Source organism: Hevea brasiliensis, chromosome 2 (genome assembly GCF_030052815.1).
Source record: "Hevea brasiliensis isolate MT/VB/25A 57/8 chromosome 2, ASM3005281v1, whole genome shotgun sequence".
NCBI classification, from domain to species: Eukaryota; Viridiplantae; Streptophyta; class Magnoliopsida; order Malpighiales; family Euphorbiaceae; genus Hevea; species Hevea brasiliensis.
This window is the reverse complement of record NC_079494.1, coordinates 77,025,046-77,038,140: the sequence shown is the minus strand read 5'-3', so window position 1 is coordinate 77,038,140 and position 13,095 is coordinate 77,025,046.

The window sequence follows — 13,095 nt, the reverse complement described above, 5'->3', positions numbered from 1 at the left end:
GAATACCAAAATATAGCAAAGAAAATCATATTTTCATCCAAAACTTAACATGCAATTCTTTTCCCCAATATCAAAAACTTAAAACCATGCAAAAACCACATGCAATTCAAAAACCAACCATTTAATACACTCATGCATACCTAGATTCTTCTAAAAGGCCAAAAGAATAGAGAAATTACCACTTTCCCTCAAAATGGAGAAGGAAGTGAATTGATAATTCTAGCTTCAATCCACCTTCACCAAGCTTTCCCTTAGAAGAATCAAGCTTCGAAACATGTAATTGCCACGAAAATTCCCTTGGAAAACCCTTTGCATGTCCAAAAAGTTGAAGAAAAGAGAAATTACCACTTTCTCTTGAAATGGAGAAGGAAGTGAATTGACAATTCTAGCTTCAATCCACCTTCGCTAAGCTTTCCCTCAAAAGAATCAAGCTTGAAAACATGTAATTGCCATGAAAATTCCCTTAGAAAACCCTTTACATGTCAAAAAAGTTGAGAGAAAAAAAGGAGTGAGAGTTTAAGTTACTTTTTAGACAGAAAACAAGTTGTTGGCCTTTTATACTCTCACTTGTCAAGGGACTTTGACTGCTGAAAGTCTTAGTTCTAGCTGCCAAAGTACATTCTGCCTAAAATCGAATTTAAATAGTAAAAAGGACTTCGACTACTGAAAGTCCATCCTTCGCCTGCTAAAGTTCCTTCTGCACAACAACACTTAAAATTTTTCTTTGGTTAAACACAAAACATTTTTTTTAAATATATTTTGAAAATATCACACATACAAACACATGCATTTCTTACCACCATTCCCTTACATATGAAATCTTTGAATTCATTAGAATATTCCATCAATGATAAAAATTTTGACACCGAAAAAAGGTGGGTGCTATAAATGCTTACTTTAAAAGACTTCACTTTGGTGGTAAGTGCCTCTAATTGAGTGGTTTAGTGGCAAGGCAAGCTTTCAAAGCCATGTTCTCTTGGCTTGCCTTATTAAGAGTACCTTCAAATGGCAAACCTTTTCCCAAATCATATGTGATTAGTGGCAATAACTTCTAACTTAAAGTTGGTGGAAAATAATAGTAGGTCATCTAGGCTTTCTAACTCCAATCGTTTTCAATCTTCAAAGAGACAAATGGTAGTGATGACCACCCATGTAAAGTCTTTCTTGTCTTCACTAACCTATTGTCCCAAATGGATTGCATGACAATTTGGGATCCGATTGAGGTCAGCATAACCTCACAAAGTATGGGTCCTAATGAGGTTGGAGCCGTGGGAGCCTGAGGCTCATTTATTGAATGTGTTGGTCCTGGAGGTGATCCCACAATTGTGGGAACAGTTTGAGCTATAGGTGGAGGAGGCTTTTCAGTCCTCATCTTCTTGGTTGGTAGAGTTTGGCCTATCTTGGTTACCTGTTTCTTCTTTAGTTCTCTAATAAGCTAAGTGGTCTCTTTTTTTTTTTTTTTTAGCTACTTACCATTCCTGCACAAGAAGAATAGTTAGTAAGTATTATAGGTTGGAGAGTTAAAGAGCAATTTAATACAATATACGTGTCCGAAGTTGACCACTTCCATGATGTTATCCATTTTGGCAACATTGGTGCTAAACCACCGATTGAGTTTAGCCTTTACAACATTCACAACCTTGAAGCAATATCTTTTCCCCTACTCTTTTAACTAGACTACAGAAATGTCCTTGGACAAATTGAGCATAAGGGTCCTTTACTTCTTATTGGCCAAGTAGTTCCAGTTTCGAGGAATCCCTTCCTTGCTGATTCTTTCTCTACTCCTGAGGATGAAGAATATCCCTTTCTAGCTCTTCAAGGAGGAAGGCATATTGAAAAATAGTTGGCAGTTCAGTTGAGCTCGGAAGAACAAAAATTTATCATTCTTCTTGGCTTCTTCATTTTTTTGTGTTCCCAGACAATATATGCTAGTGAACACTTTCTCCATCACCATTAATTATTTGGCCTAACATGTGCCTCAAAAGCCCACTAGCAGTCTTAAAAAGTTCAGATGCAGTTGGGTGATCGAAAGTTGATAATGTTACCGCATTTTGATGTAGAAAGACTCCAAAGGGAGCCTCAAGCTAGCCTTTAATTATTCTTCATACACGATTACTTAATCTCCTAATTCAAAATGGTGATCTGCTCATAGATGATCTTCATAGGCCTTGGCTTCGTATAATTATTTGGGGATGAAATTTTGACATTAGAGAGGGAAGCTCGATCGAATCAGTCACTAAGGCGATCTCATCTATGCTTAACAACTTGGCTACGGTCTTTTTCAATGACCTTTTCCCACCCTTTGCAGTTGGCAATGTTTTGACAGATATGGCGCTGCCCTCATGACTAGTGCCAATAATATCACCACCATCATTAGGGCCAGTCACCTCTATTTTAGTTTTTGAAGATGAATTAGTAGCCATTTCTATCCCCATTGACTCGTCAGAACTATGAGTATAACCCCTTGATTTTGTTTTTAGAGTCTCTTGGCTATCTCTCTCGCTCATTTCTCATAGAAAAAATAAAGAAAACAAAATATGCAAAATAAAAACAGAGTAACAATTTACCTTTTCTAATTTGCTAGAAGGTCACTGAAATGAGTAGTGCTCCTAAGAAGAAAAGGGATAGAGAAATACAGAGCTTTAGCAACATAAAGGGCAAAATGATTTTCAATCTCAAAAGCTACTTTTATAGGTGGTACATCTAATTCTTAAATTTTGAACTAAACCACTAAATTGCATCGAACATGAAAAAGGAATATTAACCCTCTAGATTCTAAGGCGCATCTATCAGTAACCATTAATATCACCACAATTGTATGACACGTGGGTCAACTTGGAGTACAGCTATAAGTCAAGCCAAACCTAAAGATTCAGACTAGGGGGAACTAATGATATAGCACACCACAAAATCCAAACTAGTTCTTAAAGGGTCAAATCCCTTAGATCCAATCCGATCATTAGAAGTTTGGATTCATCATTTGATTAGTTCGAGGACAACGATGTCAAGTAGAAGAAACAAGACCAAACACAAGGAGTTCAGAAAAGATATTTTGAGAATCTAGTTCACATTGAGTTTGGATAAGTTAGTTGAGTTCGGAGACTTAGAGATCAGATAACAGCGATTGAAACATGCGAGATTACTGTTGAGAATATCACTGATATGGTATGTTGCATTTCCATAATATATGAAGGTGTACAGCTGGACGTGAATCAGCAAAATCTCAAGGATTACATGAATATACCACTCCTTAACCTGTAAATAGGCCCCTAACGCCTACCAATGTAAGTAGCTCATTTTTCATTTTCTATTAGCTATTATCCTTACTTCAGTGTCAGAGCAGATACTTTTAGGCAGCCGACCTCGCATCTTTATTTATTTTCAGGCAATCCGATATTCATTATATCACATTGCCAACTCGAGATTCACAAGCAACATCACATATATACATATTTAACAATATACTCTATTTCTTTTATTCTAATTCAATTGAAACACATCTTCAGAAACATAAAATGAATAATTCTAATTAAATATTAAATATTTTTTATTAATTATATTGCTTGATACTCATAAAATGGATCAACATGACAAGTCATGTAAAAGACAAGGTGTTATGAGCAAGGAGTTATGCATATTAATTATAATCTTGATTCAACTTATCAATATCATGTAGAAAGCATAAATGATTCCCATAACCAGAGGTGGAGGCAAGAGAGGGGCAAGGAGAGCTTGGCCCCTAAACACTTGTAAAAAAATTTGGTTAATTTATTTTTATAAGTAATTTATTAATAATATATTTTAGTACTTTTTTACTATAATATATTAATGATAATTTTTTATTTTTAGTTTTTTATTATTTTTATGGTATTCTTTTAATAATATTAGTAACAATATTTCTATTTTTTTATAGTAATTTAATTTTTATTTGTAATTTTTTATTTTATTCAAATTTTATTATTATTTTTTAAATTATTTAAAAATAAATATTTTATTATAGTATATTAATGATAATTTTTTAATTGTTATTTTGATTTGTAATTTTGTTTTCATTATTTTTATATATATTATTTTAATAAAATTTCTGTAATTTTTTAGAAGTAATTTATTATTTTATTTAAAAATTATTATTAATTTTAAATGATTTAAAATAAATAATTTTTATTTTTCCACCTTAATTAAATAGAAACAGAATACCTTTATTTCTAATTGAAAATAGAAAAATATCCATTTCTAATCATAATTTATTTTTTAATAATTTTTCTTATTAGAAACAGAATTCAATCAGTTTAGAAACATATTAGAAACAAAAAAGAGTTTACTTCTAATTCTAAGCATATTAATCTCTTTCTTTGATTAGAAATGAAATATATTTTGTTTCTTTCTAAATAAGAAACAGATTTAAAAAAATAACATATTTTTATTTCTAACTTATTCTATTTCTAATTTAGAAATAAACAGAAATTTTGCAGTCATTACCAACAACCTTATTAGAAGTATATATATATATATTTTTTCTATTTCTAATCCCTTTATAAATCAAATTAAAAATGACAATCTTCATTTTAGAAATTGAAAATGTCATTTTTAAACATTTTTTTTTCTTGTAGTGTAACCCACCAATATTATATGAACTTTTAGTTTATTGTGAAAGCTATGAACTTAAATTGCTTAGCCCATTATCTAATTAGTTAAAGGTATTCATGATTAGTTCAGATTAGCGAATTCGAGTCTCTTTTTCTAAAATTTCTCTCCATACAAAACTCTCTCATCTCAAAGCCAGATTTTGAGGGGGAGGTACTTCTTGCAAGTAATTGGCCCTCCCTCCCTCTCCCAACTCCTTTTCTCCTATTTCATCATCTACTCTGCCGTTTCTCTAAGGGCATTCTTTTAGTTTCATCATCTACTTTGCCTTTTTCTTTATTAGTTTGGTTTCCTTTCCGTGTTAGGATGGTTTCTCCCTTTGTAAGTTCCATCTTTCCTCATCTGTAAGGCATTTGTGTTTGGGAAGAGAAATATAATGAGAATTTGAAGCTTTTGGTCCGATCTACCTAGCAACCAAATCAATTTCATGGTAACCAATGTCTCTTTGATGTTAAAAGGTTTATTCGGTAATATTAGTTGTTCTAGTAGCATTTAGTTATTTTAATAACTGTCAATTATTTAATTAGTGGTTAGTTATTTATATGGTAATTTGAAGTAAAAGTGTTCGTAAAATAGTTATTGGATTGATTATTAAATGTAAAAATAGTGGTGTCATTTTTTTAACCTTAGTCAAAAACCACTCCTTCAACCTCTAAAAGATACGAGGGATAATTTTTCATGAATTACTTAATCAACCTTTAAATACTAGTATAAATACTATACCACCGAATAATATAAATAAGAAAGGTATTATTTTAATTAGAACCAAAACACTAAACACTATCTTAAAAGCTATTACCAAACAAGGCCGACATTAGTTTTGTTCAAACTTTTTTTTTTCCTTTATTAGAGTTATTAAATTTTGTTTTCATGGTTCGGTAGTAATTATTTATTTAATTATAATTAATTAATACATATATTTTTAATTAAATTAATTCTCTATATATATGTTGATTGATTATTAATATATTTTATTTAATAATAAAAGTTAATACTAAGGCCAATACTCATAACTATCAATGGTCATGCCAATACTCATAACTATCAATGGTCATACTTACAAAATCATAACCGTACAAATGCATGGTCATACATGTTCCATAATTTCCTCTTAACTTTTTTTATTTAGATAATAAAATTTCCACATTATTATGCCTAGTTTTCACTTTTCTAGTATGTAGTTTGATTTTCCATCACTCTTTATTTATACATTACCCTTCAATATGCAATCATACGCACAATGAAAAGAGAAAATTATTAAAAATAGATACCACACTTTGCCAAAAGATAGCTTTAGCCGTCAAAAGCTCATGTACAAAATGTGTTGGATTCAAAATGAAATTATTGCTGGATACAAGGTAAGCAGAAACCTATCAATAAGCTAATACAATTTAAGGTACATCAACTGTGAAAATGAAGTTCAACTGTCTAAAAGCACAACCAATGGCTAGAATGGTATGTTCCCACAAATGGCAACATGCCATACCAATGTTTAAAGCATGTTAGGTAACTTGTAATGGAGTGTTGTAGATACAGAATGGAAATATAATAGAGCAATGATTAAGAATTTGAATTTTCTTTTACTACTTTCCATCATGCTCAATTAAAATGGTAATAAAACTGGCCGGCATTGAGTAATAATAACACATTTGATTGTATGAAGAGTTATATAACTATAAGCGAGATTGTCCTCCACGTGCTCACATTTGATACTTAAATAAAGTACACATCATGAATTATACCAAGCAGTTGAATATAATATCACATACATAATAAATGAACTATATACACCTTTGCAGCATGTAGGATTGCTCTAGAACACGCTTCCTTGCTTTACGCAAACTTCCACCCACTGATGATTAACTATAATTGTTTTGAACTTCTTGGCAATATCACATTTCCTTGAGTAAACCAAATGCAATCTAGTAAAAAATTCATTTTAAAAAGGAGCAATCAAAATAAGATATATAAAATTTCAGGACATAGAAGAAATAATTAGCAGTGAATAGCAAAGGCAAAACGAAAAGCAAGAAATGTATTCTCCAAGTAAGTTATTTTCTCCTTGTCCCCAAGTAGATTAATTCCTATTCTAATAATTCTATATCTTCTCTGCAGTCTTGTAAAATAAAAGAATTTTTTTCTGAACCATTTTAAGAGTCCAAGTTCAATTAGAATTAAGAATTAAAATTAATTAGGCTATAGTTTAGTTTTGGAAGAAATAAAATAAGAAGTTTAATATAATTTAAATTATGAATTTCAATAATTAGAATCCCAAAAAGACTATATTTTTAATGGCCTATGTATATGAGTAGTTAGTTGGCCATTATATGGTAGAGAGCTCACAAAGCAGAGATGTGTATCAAATTCCGTGAGTTTTGTTTGAGTGACTTATAAGGGTGAGAAAAATAATTAGTGGTTGTAATTATGATTTCTTTATAGTGGATTTATTTGGTGGAGCAAACTTACGCTGAACCATGTTAAATTTTGTTTTCTTTAATTTTTGCGACATTATTTTCACAACAAGTGATATCAGAGCTGTGGTTTGAGATGTCAAAGATAATGAGCACAAAATTTGAGGTGAAGCTATTCAATGGAAAAAGTAATTTTAATATATGACAAAGCATCATGAAGGATGTCCTTGTACAACAATGAATAATTAAAGCATTGAATGAGAAGCAACCAGCGACCATGAAAGATGATGATTGGGAAGAGCTTCAACAAGGGGTGGTAAGTACAATTAGATTAACATTAGCCCCATATGTGAAATACAATGTTTTAGAGTAGACTTCGCTAGTTATTTTGTGGAAGAAATTAGAGAGCTTGTACATGTCCAAGTCACTTACAAATCATTTATACTTGAAGAAGGAGTTGTAATAACTCAAAATGGATGAAGGTACTGATATGAGAAATCACCTTTATGTTTTCAATAAACTAATTATTCAATTGACTATTGTTGGTATGAAGGTAGAAGATGAAGATAAAGCCCTCTTACTTTTAACATCTCTCCCATAATTTTATAAAGCTTGGTGATAGCCCTAACAATTGGGAGACTTTGAAGGTGGAGGAGGTGTTATTATAGTTATCTTGGATGATGAGAAGTTTACGAAAACAGGTAGTAGCAATGAAGATGGAGCTTTTATTGCTGGTTCTAGTTGTGGAAAAAGTAATTCACATGGAAACAATTGGAGAAGGAATACGAGATCGAGTTCAAGACCACGAGTAAACCTTGAAAATAGAGAATGCTACTACTATCATGAGAAGAGCCATATTCAATACTATTGTATGAAGATGAAGGAAGATCTTACAAAATTTAAACAATACAAGAAGAGTCGCAAAAAAAAAAAGAAGGAACTGCTACAATTACAATTGATGATGGTATTGACAATGAATGTTTGAATGTGGATCCACAAAATGAATAGTTAATAGATTCTGCTTGCCCATTCCATATATGCTTAAAAAAGTAGTTTGATGCGATTGAAAAAAAGAAAAGAGAAAAAGTGAAGCTAGCCAACAGGAATAAGATGAAGGTCGAAGGTGTTGGAAGAGTGAAGATCAAGCTACATGGTGATCATATGAAATTGTTCAATGAAGTAAGGTACATTCCTAAATTTGAAAGAACCTTAATAATTTCTTTAGGTTAATTGAATTCTTTAGGTTATGGGTGTTCAATTCATGGTGGAGTTATTAGAGTTAGCCGAAGTACTCTTGTGATCATGAAGAGTGAGAAGATTGGTCCAAAGAATCTCTATGAATTGGAAGGAAGCACATTGATTGGAAGAATACACATTGAGGCAAGAGGCAACATCAATAATCAAAAGTGCGAGGAAGTATCCAAGGAAAAAATAACTTTTATAAAAGTTATAAAGACTAATTCTATTTGAAGTAGAGGTAGAGATTTTTAGAGTCCATGTTCAATTAGAATTAGGAATCAAAATTAATTAAGATAAAGTTTAGTTTAGAAAGAAATAAAATAAGAAGTTTGGTAGAATTTAAATTATGAAGTTTAATAATTAGAATCCCCAAATGTCTAAGTTTTTAAAGGCCTATATATGTAAGTAGTTGGTTAGCCATTATATGGTAGAGAGCTCACGAAGTAAAGAGGTGTGTTAAATTCTGTGAGTTTTGCTTGAGTGACTTGGAAGGTTAGAAAAATAATTAGTGGTTATAATTATATTTCATTTATAGTGGATTTTTTTGGTGGAGTAGGCTTACACTAAACCATGTTAAATTTTATGTTCTTTCATTTGTGTGGGTGTGATTTTCACAATAACCATCAATAGTTACTTGCTTACATTTCAGGATAAAATAAGTCTAATGAAATATGGAAAATCACACATTAGATAGGTCAGCTATGAACAAATTAAAGGAAATTTCATTTCACATTGAACTATGCAGACAAAAATGATTGGTAATTGTTGGTCCACTATGTTCTTTGTATAGGGTTTGTATAGTAGTAGAGACCTATTGGTCTTTCCAACTATAAGCGAAACCAAGAAAATTAAGGTAGCCTCCACAAAGGACATAAACTTTTTTTTTTTTTAACCCCTATATTTAACTTCTTCCTTGTCATAAAATGAATTATTTCCTAATTGGTATAAGTTATTAAACCTATCCATGAATCTTATTACAGATACAATACGTGGTAAACAGATTCAAAAAGTACAATTTAGATTTCTATCCTCCCACCATTATAATCTTATTACAGAATGAGGATGCAAATAGAGCAAAGTGGCACAAAAAGCGAAAAAATATGCTATACTCATTTACATCCTGTGCTATCATTCTTGATGATGTTGATGAACTAGTATCTTGACATTCTACAACAGATGAAGGAAAAAGAAATTTACAGAGAACAACATAGCGTAAATTTCCTACTACACCAATATAAACAAACCAATAACTCAACACATCCTCTTAAAAGCAAGTGAGATAAGCAATTACACAACAAAAAAATCTAACAACACCACAAAAAATGAATTAACAAAAGATATAAAATTGACAACCACAAGAAGGAAAAGGAAGAAATAGATAAAATACTTGGAATTAAATAGAAGAAAGCAAAAAGTAATCATAGTAAAAAAAATGATAAGAAAATAATAGAATAAGGAAGAAAGATTAATAGATCAACAACTATACAAAGAAATTATGAAAACATACAAAATCGTACATGAAGCATGGAGGTAAACATGATTACTCTAAAAGCATGCCCAAAGAAGAATAGTAAATTAACTATTACTCTAAAAGTATGCCCAAAGAAGAATAGTAAGTTAACTATTTCCCTTGATGATTTTACTATTTGGCATTCAATGTTGAGTAATAAAAAATGAATAATACAAAATTTGCAAATAAAAGGAAATAAGAAACTAGCTATTACCCATCAAATCAATGAGAAAAACCCACTCGAAGAAGAAAAAAGTAGAAGAAGATGCTCTTTGAGGGAAACATAAACCAAATTGTATGAAAGGAAGAATGGAAAGCAAAAAAGGGGTAAAAGAAACCGTAAAAGAAAGGAGAATAAAATAATGAAACATCAATCCCAATCATGGAACAACGCCGTTTTACCTTGATAGGGTGTTGGAAGGGAATGGGAAGTGCTATGTTCGTACAACCAAAAGGGAAAATGTCACACATTACCCCTCCGTAAGGTATAACATGATCCCGTAGTACACCTAATAAATTATCGAACTTCGCCTACCAGTAACCCATTAAATATACTACAATAAATTTTAAAATAATTTCCGTTCATTTTTAAATTGGTGGATAATTTTTTTTTTTTGACACTAAGTCATAAATCAAATTTTTAGATATTTAAAATCTCCATAAATTTTTCAAAAATTTCGGCAGAGTGCCGTCTGTATTTTGAGAAAACAGTCCTTCAAAAACCTGTGAAAAACTCTTCCAATATACATTTAAATCCCAACTTCATTATTCGATTTCATTTCACAATCAACACAAGTAACTCAATACACAGTTTGAATTAAATCAAACATTGAAGTATCTCATTAAAGTAATAAAATTAATATTTAGATTCATGGGAGTGTTACGAATTTAGTAGTACAAAACTTTATAAGTACATAAAATCTCAAGATAACATTACAATAATTTGTATTTGATTACATTCCAAAAATAATATTAGAAAAGAGTTGATGTAATTGCTCGAATGAAATTACATACATATAATTACATACATATAACTACATCAAAATCTAATGTACAAGGGTATACCTATGATATACCTGAAGATAGTCCCACTGTCTTTAAGTAATGTCACTCAGCTGCTTAAAATTTTCTTTCAGCTGCTTAAAATTTTCTTTCACCTGCGACAGCGTACAAAGCTATCGCTAAGTGGTGAACTCAGTAGTGCACAACTAATAATTTAAAACTTAATACAAGTTATGCTTTGAAAAGTCATAACAGATAAAAATTTAAAATTTCTAAATTCTTCAAAATTCATGACATACAAAAATCAATATTTTCAATCATGCAAATTATTCATTTGAATAATATTTTGGTCAAATAGTAATTATTTATCTACATTTCTTTTAAATCATGAAACGATATAATATTTTTGAATCACTGACAAATTATTTATTGGACCACAATTTATCAAATTATACATAATTTAAAGGGCGTTACCAACAATTCACATAGTTGGACTCATGACACAAAATTTCACGATTGATGTCGTATTGTACACCACGATAAGGCAAACTCTCCCAATAACTGAGGCTAAAAGGGAGGAACAAAAACTAGCTAGCATATATGAATACTTATCCAAACTCTTCCCCAACCAGCAAGCTAGAGAGGAAGGAACTCACCCCCATTTATTGGAGGAGATATCTCACTAGACAAGTTAATGAGAACACAAAACATATTGCCATATCAACTGTGATTTCAAATCATATTCAAAACAATTTCTATTTACAAAAGTGTTTACAAACCGTTAACATATTTAATCATTATATATTCATGCTCAAAGTTGGCAACACATCAATCTCAAAATTTACAATTCTCAAAACCATACAATAAATCCTTAAATGCATATGAAAATTTATATCTAATTTATATAATTTCATTCAACAAGTTAAAGCTTTCAACACAATAAAAATCATAAATCATACAATAAACTTATTCAAATCAATTTGGAAGTGAAAAATAACAAAAAGAGTTAGTTGTGCACAAACCTTTTATCTAAGCTTGTCTTGGTTCAATTCCTCCTCCTTCCTTGAAGGGCTTCTTTCCCATTAAAACACATAACTAGAGTATTTCAATATCTATTCAATTTATTTCTAACTAATAAATTCAATAATTAAATTTTGTACACTTAATTTATCCCATAAAATTGAGTTCTTTGTACTTAGTGTAATTGTGATTACTATTCATTTAACCATTTGGTCAAAATATTGACTTTTTCATACTAATTAGATATGATAATTCTAATTACACCCCCATACCACATTTTGAGTTATATTTTTGTTGGCATTGATTGCTAAATTCAATTCAAAGCCTATTAGAGTTAAATCTCAAAATTTCAGTTTTGGGTTACTTGTTTGTACTGTTCTATGGGTCTGTCTACAGTGGAAATTTGGCCAACTTTCCTTCATTAAAGTTATTCCTTAATGTCTTAGCTTTAATTCCCTTTTGACTCACTCCATTTGGAGTTTTGTAGCTCAAGTTATGTTAATTTCAAGGTGGCTGGCCAGATTGGTTTTAACCCAGAATTCTGGGTACCAATTCTGTTCTGGCAGTTTTGGTATGCCGAAAGTAGCTCACTTTTCGGATGGTATGGTAAGAATTTGGGTTTGTGTTCTTCATAAAAGTTGTATTGCTATGTCTCAGCTTCTTATCGATATAAAATTCAGGTCATTTGGACCTTTCTAGGCCAAGTTATGGCCATTAGAACAAGTAGTGTTCATATGGTCAGTTTTGTACAGTGGCAGTGTACCAATTCCGAGTTTGACCTAATTGTTCACTAACTTAGAGTCATTTTCAGGGTAGGGTTTCTGCATGAAAATGGTGGCATTATGTGTCTACTTTCATATCCAATTAGCCTCACACCAATTAGAGTGGCAAAATTATAGTTTTGGTCCCTGAAGTGGACCTAGGTCTGGCTGTCCAGAATTGACTCTCACCAATCCGAATTTGATTTCAATTCTCATCACTCCAACACACTCCATTTGGCCCTAATTGACCATTTCAAGTCTCAATTAGGTCCCATTGCATCAATTATCAATTTTCCTCAAATTTTCCCCTAATGTCAATGGTTCAAGAACCCTAATTTCACTACTTTGCATAATATATAAAATTAAAACATTCTAAGCACATCTACTACCCCCATTGAACTTGTATATATAATTTATTACACTAAAACATATCATCTCCACTCAATCCCATGGCTGCCAAATTTTTGTCCCTTCATAACTTATCATTTTCTTTAAATTTTCACACAAT